Source organism: Schistocerca cancellata, chromosome 10 (genome assembly GCF_023864275.1).
Source record: "Schistocerca cancellata isolate TAMUIC-IGC-003103 chromosome 10, iqSchCanc2.1, whole genome shotgun sequence".
Lineage (NCBI taxonomy): Eukaryota > Metazoa > Arthropoda > Insecta > Orthoptera > Acrididae > Schistocerca > Schistocerca cancellata.
The window spans coordinates 150,000,005-150,015,409 of record NC_064635.1 but is presented as its reverse complement, the minus strand read 5'-3'; the positions used below and the strand labels follow the sequence as shown (position 1 = coordinate 150,015,409).

At 41.7% G+C, this 15,405-nt stretch overlaps 1 pseudogene; it reads right to left on the bottom strand.

The window, feature by feature from the left end:
• Positions 1-4,826: 4,826 nt before the first annotated feature.
• On the bottom strand, positions 4,827-4,944 carry LOC126106989 (5S ribosomal RNA; annotated as a pseudogene).
• Positions 4,945-15,405: the final 10,461 nt, after the last annotated feature.

The window sequence follows — 15,405 nt, the reverse complement described above, 5'->3', positions numbered from 1 at the left end:
AAAACTTCTCCAAAGTGCTGTACTGCACAACACGGCATGTCAGCTCCATTTCCATTGCCTTAATATGTTTCCATTCGATATTTCGTGCTTCCCAAATATTTAAATATCTCTGTTGTTTTAAAACTGACTTTGCAAACTGACAATGGTGTCAACATCATTGGAAGTCTTACTTACGACCACGCACTCAACTTTCTGCTCATTAATTTGTAACGTTGCTTTCCCTGCAATATTTCTGTAAGGACATGGCACGAGCTGCAAGACCTCTTTGCTGCCACTTACTGGAACAACATCGTCCGCGTGTGCGGGCCTATCTATTGTGTTATTACCCAGTCTTATTCCATCTGTACTGAACTTTTATTGACTTCTAGCTACCTTTTCTAAAATTAATTTAAAAAATATTGGAGATAGTGCATCTCATTGTCTATGACCAGTTCTGACTTCAAAATGCTCTAATATTCCTGTAGTGATCTTTAACCGCAACAGATTTGTTCTAAACACATCTGTACCAAAGGTATAAATGTTTGTGGTAACTGAAAGTATTTCAAGATGTTGGTGATTGTCGCCCTATGTATTCTATGAAAACCTTTCTTGAAGTAAACAAAAACTATGTGAATATCTACGTTATGTTGGCAACCTATCGCTGTTACCTGTATAAGCGTAATTATATTATTCTGTACGTATTCTTCAGTTATGTGTTCATCTTACTTATCACCATGATGTGACTACAGTCCCCTCCTCTACAATTTCGCCCATCTTTAATACAGTTTGCACATCGCTTCTGGATACATACTGATGTGTTGGCAGAAGAGCCAACACCGTATAGCTAGAGGAGGCCGAAATGCACGCGTTAAGCTCACGCAGACTGGCGTGAGGTCTGGAACAGTAAAGTAGTTGAGTCTAGTAAGGAAAGAACGTAGTTGCTGGAATACTTAACCTTAATCCATAATTGTTGTACATCGCTCTTGATGATACATAAGTGCAATCTCAATATACACTGGTAATGGCGCCTTGCTAGGTCGTAGCAAATGACGTAGCCGAAGGCTATGCTAACTATCGTCTCGGCAAATGAGAGCGTATTTGTCAGTGTAGCTTCGCTAGCAAAGTCGTCCGTACAACTGGGGCGAGTGCTAGGAAGTGTCTCTAGACCTGCCGTGTGGCGGCGCTCGGTCTGCAATCACTGACAGTGGCGACACGCGGGTCCGACGTATACTAACGGACCGCGGCCGATTTAGAGGCTACCACCTAGCAAGTGTGGTGTCTGGCGGTGACACCACACGTACCAGGTCTGTCTGGTTTATGGTTTGTCCCTCTGGTGCCATTCAAGTCCCTTTTCGTATTGTTTTATGTTGAAACCATGTACTTATATGGCGGATATTATTCTCAATTGCGAAATTCAACGAATGGATGCCACTGTCACAGCTCTCTTAACGCAGACTTGCGTTACCGATCACTGGTTCATAGATATATTCTTGACCCAATTCAGCAATAAAACCTACCAGTGTACTTTAAAATATTACGGTTCGGCAACTAGTTGTACACATAGTCCAATTGAGTATATTCGTATATGAATTCCTCCTTATCCTCGCAGGGTGCCTGAGCATCAATCAAGGTCACGTCACTATTATGAAAAGCGTATGTAATGTAGGAGACTCTGTTGTTTATGGGGTTAAACCACTCATTACTGACTCATATACATGACTTTCCAGTTCCTAATTCATGGCCCTCGATACAGTCCCCATACTGAATACTCCCATTGTTGATCTTAATCAATGCTGTTCGAAAACTACAAACTAAAACTCCGTCGAAGCAGGCCCCGGAGGCCCAACGGTACCGGCCGACCGCCGTGTCATCCTAAGTCCGTAGGCGTCATAAGATGCTGGTGTGGTGGGGCATGCGGTCGGCAGATCGCACTCCCAGCCGTCGTCAGTTTCCGTCACCGGAACTGCTACTTCTCAACCAAGTAACTCCTCAATTGTCGTTAAGGCGCGTGTACAGTAGCAAGTAAACTTCCGCAAGTCGCTTGCAGAAGCTACTTCTGCAAGTTCTTTGCATGTGGAAACACTCGCAGCAAGTTGACTTCCGCAGGTTTCGCCAACTTGGAGAAGTAGCTTCCGCAACCTAGTGTAAACGGTTCTCCGTAGCTTTCTACAATTACTTGCTGGACTTGCCAGTTGCGGGAAATTTTTTCGGAACTTGTAGAAGTGTATACAGTACGAAATGTCAGCGTTGAAGTTCGTGTGGACGAGTGGAAAAACATAATTGATTATTCAGCGAGTGGAGTGTTTCCCATTGTTGTGGGACACACAACACATGGGCTTTAAAAAAGGTTGAAAAACCAAGACGTATTGGAAATTATTGCGTCAGAATTCGACACTACAGGCCAGAAATACGGAAAAAAATTGCGTACGCAGTATAATCAAGAACTAAATAATTTGAAGGAAATAAAAAGTGGACAAAGTTCAGACGACTTACATAAAAGTAAATGGGAATTCTTTGTTTCCATGAAATTTATGTTTCATTCCTACACACCAAACGAAACTGAAGATAATATGGTAAGTGAAACAAATTTTATATTCTGCATATAGTATTTATTACTTTTATTACAGATGTATATATGTTTCCACTCTCATGAGAAACCAATTTAAATTGAAAGGCGTCTGCATTGCCAGGATTTCCCCTTCTGGTGAAATAAAGTAGTTTGTGAATTCATTTCTGACTTCCTTGGCCATCTGTGGCCAATTATGTATGTTTATTGGTTCCAGCGGGATATTCGTTTCTGCCCATATGACTTTGCGCTATTCTCCTTGTGTCTGTAAATCTTGAAAATCAAATGTGCCAACGGAATTTCTGCTTTCTTGTGTGAGTAAAACTTTGGTGAAGAGCACAAACCGCTTTGACAATTTGCCTCGACTTCTCTGGGTTTCGAAGAATTTTCATTCGTAATACTCGAAAACGTGTGCATATAAGCCCAAAAAAGTTTTCAGACACATTTCTTGCTCTAGAGAGCCGATAGTTAAACACACGATTTTGCACCGGTTGGCCTCTAAAAGAGTTCATAATATAATTTTTAGAGGAAATACATCATCAGCAACAACAGTATCTGTACAGTTCTACCAGGTAAATTTTGAGGAACTGGTACATTCAAAGAATTAGACTCAAGACATCCTGACAGTCTACAATTATGAAAAACTCCACCATCAGATATTCTACCATTACTGCCCACATCGAAGTATATAATTCTGTAGTCAGGTCCAGTCAGTGCCAATAGCACAATACTGTCGTTCCCTTTATAATAAAGTACACACTGCTTTCTTTCTTGTGAGCCTGTACGACTATATGTTTTCCATCCATAGTGCCAATACAGTTTGGAAAATCCCATCTATTCTCAAAACCAGTAGCGATTTGTAACCATTCTTCTTCTGTTGAAGGTACCTAAAATTATAGACTTCATCCCTTTGAAGATAAATACTACATTACAATGTTTATTTTAGGGATCAGAAAACGCCGGGGAAGATAATGAGTGTGAGACAGATACAGTCCAGGAAAAAGCACAGGAAAGAAAAATTTTGAAAAGAAAAAAAATACCGAGGAAAATTCAGACACTATTCTAAACAAGGCAATAGAAGCGAGGCACAAACCTGTTGATGAACATCAGGTATTTGGAGACTATGTGGCATCGGAATTAAGGTTATGAACACAAATGTCAAGCCGAAAAAAATTAAGGAGGATAACACAAAAGGCAATATTCGAAGTATCTGAGGAAGATGAAACTATAACTAATTCTTGGATGACAGGTGAAAGTAGTTTCATCTACACACTATCAGAGAAAGTAATTATTATTTCTGATACTGCCCAAGTTCATCATCCACAAGGTAACTGTTTCGTAAATTTTCTCCTTAAGCGAATTATTTGTGTGAGTTATGAAATATCAATATACTAACCTTCAAACATTCTCTTTTCAAACATACATATAGAGCCACACAGCAGTCCGAAACAACGGGAGATTGTCAAACAGGTACTTGGGAAAGGTACATCAAAGAGTGAAAAGTATCGCCTAAAAATTGAAAAAAAGTAATTCAGTGAAATAAATATAAATGTACGACTGCTGACAATAAATATTTATTTGACATTTACATGTTCTATTCTCTTACATGTAGCTAAAAATCGAAGAGTAATTAAAAATGGTTCAAATGGCTCTGAGCACTATGGGACTTAACTTCTGAGGTCATCAGTCCCCTAGAACTTCTTAAACCTAACTAAGGACAACACAAACGTCCATGCCCGAGGCAGGATTCGAACCTGCGACCGTAGCGGTCACGCGGTTCCAGACTGAAGCGCCTAGAACCGCTCGGCCACATCGGCCGGCGAAGAGTAATTAAAAGACGATCTCTTGGTGATATAGCTTGCCGCATATTTGCACCCTGTTTCCGAATATTTGATTCTACAATTGACAAGAGGTGTTCAAAACTTGCAAAAAACATTCTCAGAAACTTCAGGTTTTGGCGGCGCAAAGTTTCGAGTGTGCAGCCGCAAGAAATCTCCTTCTTCTTCTAATATTTCGGCTGTATACCGTGCAGCCATCTTCAGAGTGAGCCGTAAGACTGCCGCTCCAGTGCTCGCTTCGTCCCTTTATACTGTTGTACCGCGCGACTTCCGCAAGTACTTGCAGCAAGTTCGTGAAGTTAAATTGCCGCAGCGACTTGCAGAAGTCAGCTTGCGCAAGTTTTTGTACTAATGTAAACACCTCAGCAAGTACTTGCAGAAGTTACTTGCGGAAGTCACTTGCTAGTGGACACGCGCCTTTACAAAGGTGAGTGCATCCAGATAGTCAACAGTGCTCGGCACACGCGGATGATCACCCACCCAAGTGCTAGCTAAGCCGACAGCACTTAACTTCGGTGAGCTGACGGGAACCGGTGTTACTACTGCGGCAAGACCGTTGGCGTTTATTGCTTTGCTCTTCCATTTAATTTCCAGCGGAGCTCCAGCTTTTACTACTCTAAGTCGTGATTATATTCTGTGCACTTCCTGGCTTATGCTAGTTCCTGACACTCCAAGTTCCAAAAGGTAAGTTTGCCGTTTGTCGTCGTCATCGATTCCAGTAGCGGCAGTCCTTTTTCCGAGTCTCCTGTAGAGAGTTCTGACCCACGTATGTTTAGAGTGAGCGAGGAGATAATCCCCCAACCTAGAGAATCAGTATCATCATGTTTGGATTCCCATCCTACAGATAAAATTTTGCAGTTTCCAAAAAGAAAGAAAATGACTATAATGTCAAGGAACTGCAACCGGTCGACATATAAATCTGTCTTAGGCAAAGCAGGTGCTGACTTTGGTTCGTTGCTTGAATACTAAGAAGATGCAATCTCTCTGCAAGAGTCATTGCTTACACTCGTGTAACCCATCCTAGAAAACTGTTCAAGTGTCTGGGACCTGTACCAAACAGAACAACCAAGGGATATTGAACGTATACAGAGAAGAGCAGCACGAATTGTCATAGGGGTGTTTGGCCTGTTAAAGAGAGTCACAGATATGCTGCAAGGAATAAGCTGGCAGACACTTGAAGATTGACGCTTACTATCCAGAGACAGCCCACTTCCAAAGTTTGAAGGGGCAGCTTGAAATGATAAATGGTTCTGCGATGTTAAAAAAAAAAAAAAAAAAAAAAAAAAAAAAAAAAAAAAAAAAAAGACGCATCTCGATGAAATGGTCTGAATGGAATGTTAATCGGTAGATGTGATGTGCTTGTATAGACAAACAAATGATTACAATTTCAGGAACATTTGATGGATTATTCAAGAGAATCGGGTTCAGAAACTGAGGAAGTCAGTATCGCGTTGGTCCACTTCTGGCCCTTAGGCAAGCAGTTATTCGGTTTGGCGTTGATTGACAGAGTTGTGGGATGTCCTTCTGGGAGATATCGTGCCAAATTCTGTCCAACTGACGCATTCGCTCGTCAAAATACTGAGCTTGCTGGAGGGCTCAATCCATAATGCTCCAAATGTTCTAATTTGGGGAGAGATCCAGCGACCTTGCTGCCCAAGGTTCAGTTTGGTAACCACGAAGACAAGCAGGGGAAACTCTCGCTGCTTGTAGGGGGACATTATCTTACTGAAATGTAGGCCCAGGATGGCCTGCCATGTGTAGATTATTGTCGACATAACGCAGTGCTGTAGCTGTGAAGCGGATGACAACGAAAGGGATCGTGCTGTGAAAAGAAATGACACTCCATACCTTCGGCCTGGAGTCTCATTGAGTGGAGTAGAATTGTCTTCACTGATGAGATCCGCTTCAGATTGAGCTACGAGGTGTGGCTAGAAAAAAACCGGACTAGTACTGGTGAAACAATAAAACGAATGCAATAAGGCTGAAAGTCACGTGGCCTGTCACGTGACTCTCGCTCTGCCTACTGCTCGAGTTTCATCTGCCTCCTGCACTCAGTCTGCCCGTGGCGTTTGTTTTAAGTAGTTGACGTTTTGTCTGTGCGTCGGAAAATGTTGAGCGTACAGAAAGAACAGCGTGTTAACATCAAATTTTGTTTCAAACTAGGAAAATCTGCAAGTGAAACGTTTGTAATGTTACAACAAGTGTACGGCGATGATTGTTTATCTCGAACACAAGTGTTTGAGTGGTTTAAACGATTTAAAGATGGCCGCGAAGACACCAGTGATGACACTCGCACTGGCAGACCATTGTCAGCAAAAACTGGTGCAAACATTGAAAAAATCGGTAAACTTGTTCGACAAGATCCTTGTCAACTCCTGTTAACTCAGACACTGCTCTGATTGTTAAACGGCGATCTTGTCAAACAAGTTTACCGATTTTTTCAATGTTTGCATCAGTTTTTGCTGACAATGGTCTGCCAGTGCGAGTGTCATCACTGGTGTCTTCGCGGCCATCTTTAAATCGTTTAAACCACTCAAACACTTGTGTTCGAGACAAACAATCATCGCCGCACACTTGCTGTAACATTACAAACGTTTCACTTGCAGATTTTCCTAGTTTGAAACAAAATTTGATGTTAACACGCTGTTCTTTCTGTACACTCAACATTTTCCGACGCACAGACAAAACGTCAACTACTTAAAACAGACGCCACGGGCAGACTGAGTGCAGGAGGCAGATGAAACTCGAGCAGTAGGCGGAGCGAGAGTCACGTGACAGGCCACGCGACTTTCAGCCTTATTGCATTCGTTTTATTGTTTCACCAGTACTAGTCCGTTTTTTTTCTAGCCACACCTCGTATGGTGACGAGTGAAGACGTCTCTGGAGGCTCCCCAGACAACAGTTGGATAATAACCTGGCTATCACCCCCGTATACGGCCTGACAGTCGTCTGGGCTCCCTTTTCTTTTCATAGCAGGACTCCTTTGGCTGTCATCCGCGGCGCCCTTAGAGCACAGCGGTACGTCGACCATATTCTAGGCCTCGTTTTGTTGCCCCATCCTCGGCTTTACCTTTTGGCTAGGTGAGGCACCCAAGCGTGCAGCGAGAGTTTCTACTGCTTGTCTTCGCACTTGCCAAACCCTACCTTGGTCAGCAAGGTAGCTGTATATCTCTCCATTTGGAGAGAGCCTTAAGTGATGGGCCGATCAACTACCTCGTGATTTAGACGATGTAAAGCGCCAGATGGAAAAAAATATTTTTCACGATATCCCTCATGGGGACATCCAACAACGCTGTCAAATAACCGCTTGGGGCCAGATGTCGACCAACGCGTTACTGATCTTCTCAGTTGTGAAACCTTATCTTTCGAATAAATCACCCATTTTTTTTCTGAAATTGTAATGTTTTGGTCATCTGTACGTGTACATCACATCTACCAATCTCTGTGCCAATCGGATTATTCCTTCACAGTGCGTCGTTTTCCTTTTGTCTTAGAGTGTACAAATATCGCTCCTCTAGTCTCTGTGGGGAAAGATTGTGCTAATTACAACATGCATAGAGGCATTTAAAGTCATTCTTCGCACAGTCAATACATAAATGAAACGAAAAGAAACACTAGAAACTGCCACAATGACAAACGCTCTCTGGATGCATTTCACAGTAGGTTGCAGAATATGGATGTAGACAGAGACTAACCACAATGGGTACCACGAAAAGCTGGAAAAAAGTAATAATTTGTGTTTGCGGGATGCTGTTGTATTTCTATAACCGAAAAGTAAATGGGACAGTAACGTGCTACAATAATTCAAAAGAATTGGAATATCCGTTTCATCCCAGATCACAGACAAAGATAATGAGCCATCCGATGGGGTGGCCAGCAAGCTGAGACCGTTTGTTGATGTGTCATTACACCGACAATGGGGCACAGAAATTGTTTCACCACGGCATACAACACGCACTCTGCCCGCGTCTCCCCAAGAGACTAAAGCTGCCCTCAGGAATTGCTTCGCCATTAGACACGTGCAGCACTATTGCAAATGCCTCTAGGCCATTGTTGGAATAATTCTGCTGGAGTGTATCTATGATACCTGTGTTGTCACTTGGCTACGCTCCCTACCCGGAATTTCTCCTGGGTGTCCAGTAGCTAGTGACCGATGCGCAGCTGCCGGTTTAACCCTAGCACCCTCACATTCACGGTGGGACACAGAAATTGCTTCGGCGCTGCATACTGCAGGCTCTCTGCTTGCGTCTCTCCAAGACACTAATGCTGCCCTTAGGAATTGCGTTTCATCAGATGTTGCTGCGCTGTAGCATATACCGCGAGGACACTGTCGTTCTGCTAGTGTATATATCTGTGACACTGGCGCTGTCATTCGGCTACGGTCACCACAAGTGTCCATTAGCTTGTAACCGAAACTCTGCAGGCGGATTACTGTAACCCACGCACCCTCACACTGAGACTGAATGCTGCTTCGCCAATCCATTCTACAGTCTCTCTGCCGACGTCTCTCCTAGACATTAATGCTGCACTCAGGAACTGCCTCGCCATGTTTCGGCTAATGTGGCATTTTCAAGTGTTCAAGTGTTCCTTCAAATGGTTCAAATGGCTCTGAGCACTATGCGGCTTAACTTATGAGGTCATTAGTCGCCTAGAACTTAGAACTAACTGAACCTATCTAACCTAAGGACATCACACACATCTATGCCCGAGGCAGGATTCGAACCTGCGACCGTAGTGGTCGCCCGGCTCCAGACTGTAGCGCCTAGAACCGCACGGCCACACCGGCCGGCGTTCCTTCCCACATAACATTTACATCTAGTTTCATTCTACGTCTGTGTAATAGCACTATGAGGCTTTATATTATTCTTTCATGTAGATGCAGTAATGTCCATATATCATCTTAGAACGTAAGTTCTTTAATGTACTGTACTATGTTGTTCACTTAGGTCACGTATTTCTATTTATAAAGGAATAATACTAAAATTTTTATATTGTTTTTTGATAGTTATAAACTTTTAGATCGCTCCACTGTCACAGTAATAGTACTATGGCACCTTAACTTTTATTATATTGACGTCTAGATGCAGTGACGCACTATGGCATCAAAAGTATCCGGATACCCCCAAAAACATAGGTTTTTCATATTAGGTGCATTGCTCTGCCGCCTACTGCAAGGTATCAGCGACCTCAGTAGTCATTAGACGTCGTGAGAGAGCAGAATGGACCCCTCCGCAGAACTGCCGGACTTCGAACGTGGTCAGGTGATCGGGTGTCACTTGTCTCATACGTCTGTAAGAGAGATCTCCACCCTCGACATCTCTAGGTCAACTGTTTCCAATGCGATAGTGAAGTGGAATCGTGAAGGGACGCGTACAGCACAAAAGCGTACAAGCCGACCTCGCCGGCCGGTGTAGCCGAGCGGTTCTCGGCGCTACAGTCTGGGGCCGCGCGACAGCTACGGTCGCAGGTTCGAATCCTGCCTCGGGCATGGATGTGTGTGATGTCCTTAGGTTAGTTAGGTTTAAGTAAAGTTCTAGGGACTGATGACCGCAGCAGTTAAGTCCCATAGTGCTCAGAGCCATTTGAACTAAGCCGGGCTCGTATGTTGAGCGACAGAGACCGTCTACAGTTGAAGAGGGTCGTAATGTGTAATAGGCACACATATATCCGGACCATCACACAGCAGCTCCAAACTGCATCAGGATCCACTGCAAATACTGAAACCGTCAGGCGGGAGGTGAAGAAACTTGGATTTTATCGTCGAATGGTTGCTCATAAGCCACGCATCACCCCGGTAAATGTCAGGCGACGCCTTGCTTGGTGTAAGGAATGTACACATTGGACGGTTGAATAGTGGAGAAGCGTTGTGAGGAGTGACGAATCACGATGCGCAAAGTGGCGATCCGATGGCAGGCGTAAACATTGGACGATTGAAGAGTGGAAAAACGTCGTGTGGGGTGACGAATCACGGTACGCAATGTGGCGATTCGATGGCAGCGTGTGGGTATGGTGAATGATAGGTGAACGTCTTCTGACTGCGTGTGTAGTGCCAACAGTAAAATTCGGAAGCGGTGGTGTTATGGTTGGTCGTGTTTTTCAATGAGGGGACTTGCACCCCTTGTTGATTTGCGTGGCACTATCACAGCACAGGCCTACATTGATGTTTTAAGCACATTCTTGCTACCCATAGCTGAAGAGCAATTCGAGGATGGCGATTGTATCTTACGATCGAGCACGTGTTCCTAATGCACGGCCTGTGGCGGAGTGGTTACACGACAACAACATCCCTGTAATGGACTGGCCTGCACAGAGTCCTGACCTGAATCCTATAGAACACTTTCGGGATGTTTTGGAACGCCGACTTCGTGCCAGGCCTCACCGACCGACATCGATACCTCTCCTCAGTGCAGCACTCCATGGAGATTGGGCTGCCATTCCCCAAAAAACGTTCCAGAACATAATTGAACGTATGCCTGCGAGAGTGGAAGCTCTCATCAAGGCTAAGTGTGGGCCAACACCATATCGAAATCCAGCATAAGCAGTGAAGGGCGCTATGAACTTATAAGTCATTTTCAGCCAGGTTTCCGCATACTTATAATCACATAGTGTGTATAAATCGTCTTGGAATACAAGTTCTTTTTTGTATAAAATTGCTAACATAGGTCACATATTTACTTTCTATAGAAATTTCGTATTATATTTTCACAGGTGTAAAATGACATATCGTTCCAATGATGCTTTATGTTTACAAGTAAATAATATCGTAGGTTGTCAGAAATAATGTGTAATATGTCGATGTCGATCTTAATGTTGTCTATTGCTTTTTGTTTACCGTGCCACTGTGATCATGTTGTGTTCATACCTTTTCCCTTCCTATTACGTGAAAAATGTTTTCCAGATAGTTTTTATGTTTGAGGTGCATCTGTTCATTTAGGATGTCATTCGAATATCTATTTGTGTGTCCATAAATTTCTAGTTCTTCTAAAATGTGCACGGTTTGACCTTTTGGTTTCCAATGTAGAATGTTCAAAGCGTTTTCGATTGTGTTCGCTGTATGATTTTTATTTCTAAGTATAGGTAAAAAGTTGATGGGTTTCTCTCGTAATCTCTCATGTGTTTTACAAAAATTGATACTAACATATCGTTCTCTTTGCCGAGGTGAAAATTACTGCAGCCGTCACAGCAGATTTTGTACACACCTGGATTAGAATAGACAGGGACGTCGCTTTTTTCTCACTTCACCTTTGTGTATAAATTATTGGAAGTGCAAAATGCGATTTGTATCTTCGTACTCCTTAACAATTTTTTAAATTTTGTGTGATATAGAAAGTAAGTACGGGACGTGTGTTAACAACATAGTCCTTAAAGGAACTAAGATGTTGTACGAACGTCAATCCATCTTGACGTAAGTGCACTATTAAATAACATTTGGCACATACGCCGGAACAAACTTGTCATGAACCTATGTAATGAACAAGAAATAAACAATTTGCAGCTAATTTTATCAAAAGTACAAAGAAGGTATCGTATTTTGGCCTTATGCAAGTTTCGGGTCCAGCGGACAAGAAGTCTTCGACACCCTTCTTAACAATCGTGTCACAAATGGATCTTGCACAAAGAGTGTTTTCGAGCCACAAGAGCACAGAGATACAGTACTCAGCTGGGGCGGTCTTACGTGGCAGCGGAGCTCTATCTCATCTGACGTGTTGTTCATAATGGTTAATGCGCGATCTACGGAGGACTGGTCGTTATAGCTGATATCGGCTGCAGGGTCGTTAACACATAAGTGGAACGTTAATAGACATATTACAACTCTCTCAAGGACTCTGGCAATTACTTCCTTTGCTGTTAATGTCTCTTCATACTGGACAACATATGGCTTTCCGCCAGTTAAGAAAAACGAAAAGAAAGAAATTTAATTGCGTAGTAAACACCGCTGGGTACCCAATGCAACTGTTTCTCCGCTTTATGTATGCGTGCATTGGTGCGTATTAAGCTTCTGGAATGGCAGTTAACACAACAAGCCCTATTGCAGTAAACAGGGAAAATATATCTCAACCTGTCTACTTGATTGCTGCCTTTGCGACTACCTACTAGCTTACCAACTTCCGTTTAGTCACACTCGATGCATCTCCTGGTGGATCTTTGGCAAGAGGAATCGCAGAAAAATAATTTTCTTCTTCATCCACTAGCTATAGAAAAGCAATGGCATTCTACATTGTCACTTCCCTGGGTTGTGTTTGTAACAGAGCAAAGAAGAGCCATCTTACTTGTTCTTGTAACACTCCAGTCATAAACGCTTTTTTCCCCTTTTTTCGTGACTTGATCCTGTTTGTGGTGAAAATATGGCATAGTTACACAAAATAATTAATTTCGTATTTAGGCCATGTTTCGTCAGATAAAATTATTTCCGATATAATTTCGCAATTACCAACAATAGTATTATAATTAATTTGCCTAGATATGACATAAAGAAATAATCATTATTTAAAATTCGTCACGAACATGTAAATGTGAAATTTGCAGTGTGGCAACAGATGTTTTTGTCCAAACTGATTTAGATTTTTTAAAAGGCTTCATTTCTTCATTTCTCTCTTCTCCAAAACATTGCGTTCTTTTCCGAATACTAGATATTTGAAAAACTGCTCATAATATTTGTGTTACAGAAGATTTGAATTTTAATTAATGGTCATTTCCAAAATTCAGCAAAACTGTTTTGTAGCTTTAATTAATTCCCAAAATCGGCCACTTCTACTAGACGAACTTGTTTGTTTTTTAATTGTTTGATCTGGAAAATTTCATATTTTAGCAACTTTTGACTGGCCCTGCGAAACTCTGCTAAGCAGGAATAGTTTTCGTGAGGTAATACCTTTAATTTTGCCTTATTTCTGGTAATGCAGGTTGTAATTACACCAGCTGGCTATTTTGTTTAGCATAATTTTGTGTCCTCAGATTATAGTCTTTCAAATGTAACATCGTATTTAGCTTTTTTTCCTTACTCTTGCCTATAAGTAAGTGTGTAGGACTGTGTATCAGTCGATCCTGGTTAAGTTATCAAAAGTAGGCAAACCACATGCAAGTACTTGCTTACTCATCGAAAGTGTGAACACCTCTGTGTTGTTAGCAGCGAGTCGAAATTCAACCAATTGTGTTTATAAGGAATTTATTTGTATGCAGAGTCTTAATTCTTACCTGAACCCTATGAAAATATTTAGGTCTTACCTGAACACTACGAGGGAAGGGGTAAGAAAAGGGTGAAGAGGAATCATGAGAGAATGAAAGACACAATTGAGGGAAATCGTTGCTTTAATTTACATTTAACTATACAAATCCTCTGTATAAACAATATTTTTGGCAAATATTCTTTCATCATTCCCTAAATGTCCTTGCTCACTATGTTCACAAATATAAAATTTCTAACCATTGACTGTACTTGTAACATACAACGGACCACAAGGAAAAACTGGTTGCCTCAGTAAAAGCCCAAGTTTTTCTAATGTTTGTCGTGTTTGCTCATTAACGGAAATAAAAGCCCAAGTTTTTCTAATGTTTGTCGTGTTTGCTCATTAACGGAAATAGCAAATGTAAAAATTATTGGTAATTGTATTCTTTGATAATGGAAAGGCAAAATAATACCTAAATAAGTCGTATGTACACGTGGAATCAAAATTCACTTATTTTGTGTGATTCTCATTAAAACTAGACAATCAGCATCATTAATATGACATGCATTCTGGTTCCATAAACTAAACCCTCTTTCCTATATATATTTCTAATAAGAAGAACAATGTAGTTAACTTTTAATCGTAATTTATTTGGTGGTGAACTACTTACAGACAGACAATTCAAAAATTCTACTGGATAGTAATTATTAATTTTCACAAATTATATTATCTTAGCTGTGATAAGTTTTTGGTTACTTAGCACTCCATATATTTTTATCTATTACGACACAAACTTTATTTTTTGGTGCTAGGATAAATGAATTTACCATGGATTGCGATGAAATATTTTCTGAAATATTGTCATTAATACCATTAAAAATATTGTTTGATCACAGATTAATGGCTGTGGTATTTGTATAATACTGTCACCAAACTTAGAAAATTTCCTTGTATGGTCGTTACCAGCCTGTTTCTAAAAATCCACAAACTCTGCTTCATGCGGCAAAGCTCTCATATTTTGAGGTAAAGTAACATGATGACACTTGTGAAACTCATTCCAACTTGTCATGCAAAGAGGTTGCATACGAACTATGAGGAATAACTGGTAAAATCTGTCGAAAGCCATCACACAAAACAACAATTTTACCTTCAAGTCTTATGATTATTACATTAATCTGTACACATATCTCTACATGATCTGTCTATAAGGTTCAGTGTTTGAAGTGGACACATGGAAATTTCATGAGTAACAATGAGTGAACATGAGTTAATGTATTGACCATAGTCACTGTTTGATGTTATAGAGGGCACTGAGTTTTCCAAAATTGGAACAGGCAATTCAAATGAATTGTGCACGGTTCTACCTTCGATTACAAATACCACACCTATGCCACTAACGGTTGCTGCAATGCAATGAAATTTCAGAATATTTGATTTCTGAATAATTGGAGTTGTGTGGATGATGTATACAAACTGGCTGAGAAGTTAAGAAGAACACATCTTAGTTCGCGTCATGGTACGTCACTTCACGAATAACATGCTCAATTACAGGATGTCGTTCACAGTTAGTTCTTTCGTAAGGTTCACTAAGTTGTAGCTCTACATGGATTGTGAGCCGTACTGTGTGGTTATGTAGTGGTACGTCTTCCGCATGAAATCTTCGCCTCTTGCGGTTTTGACGTGAGCAAGTGGCAATGTGGGGAATGAGTTGGGCGGCGGCAGGCGGTGGAGCAGGAAGGCACGGAGTGTTGTCGTTGGAGAGGTGCGATTTCTCTGTTGGGCGAGTGGTCTTGGGTATTCCGCTCGGGGCCGCGTGTCCGAGGAGAAGATTTCATCCTGGCGGCTCCGGAGGATACGA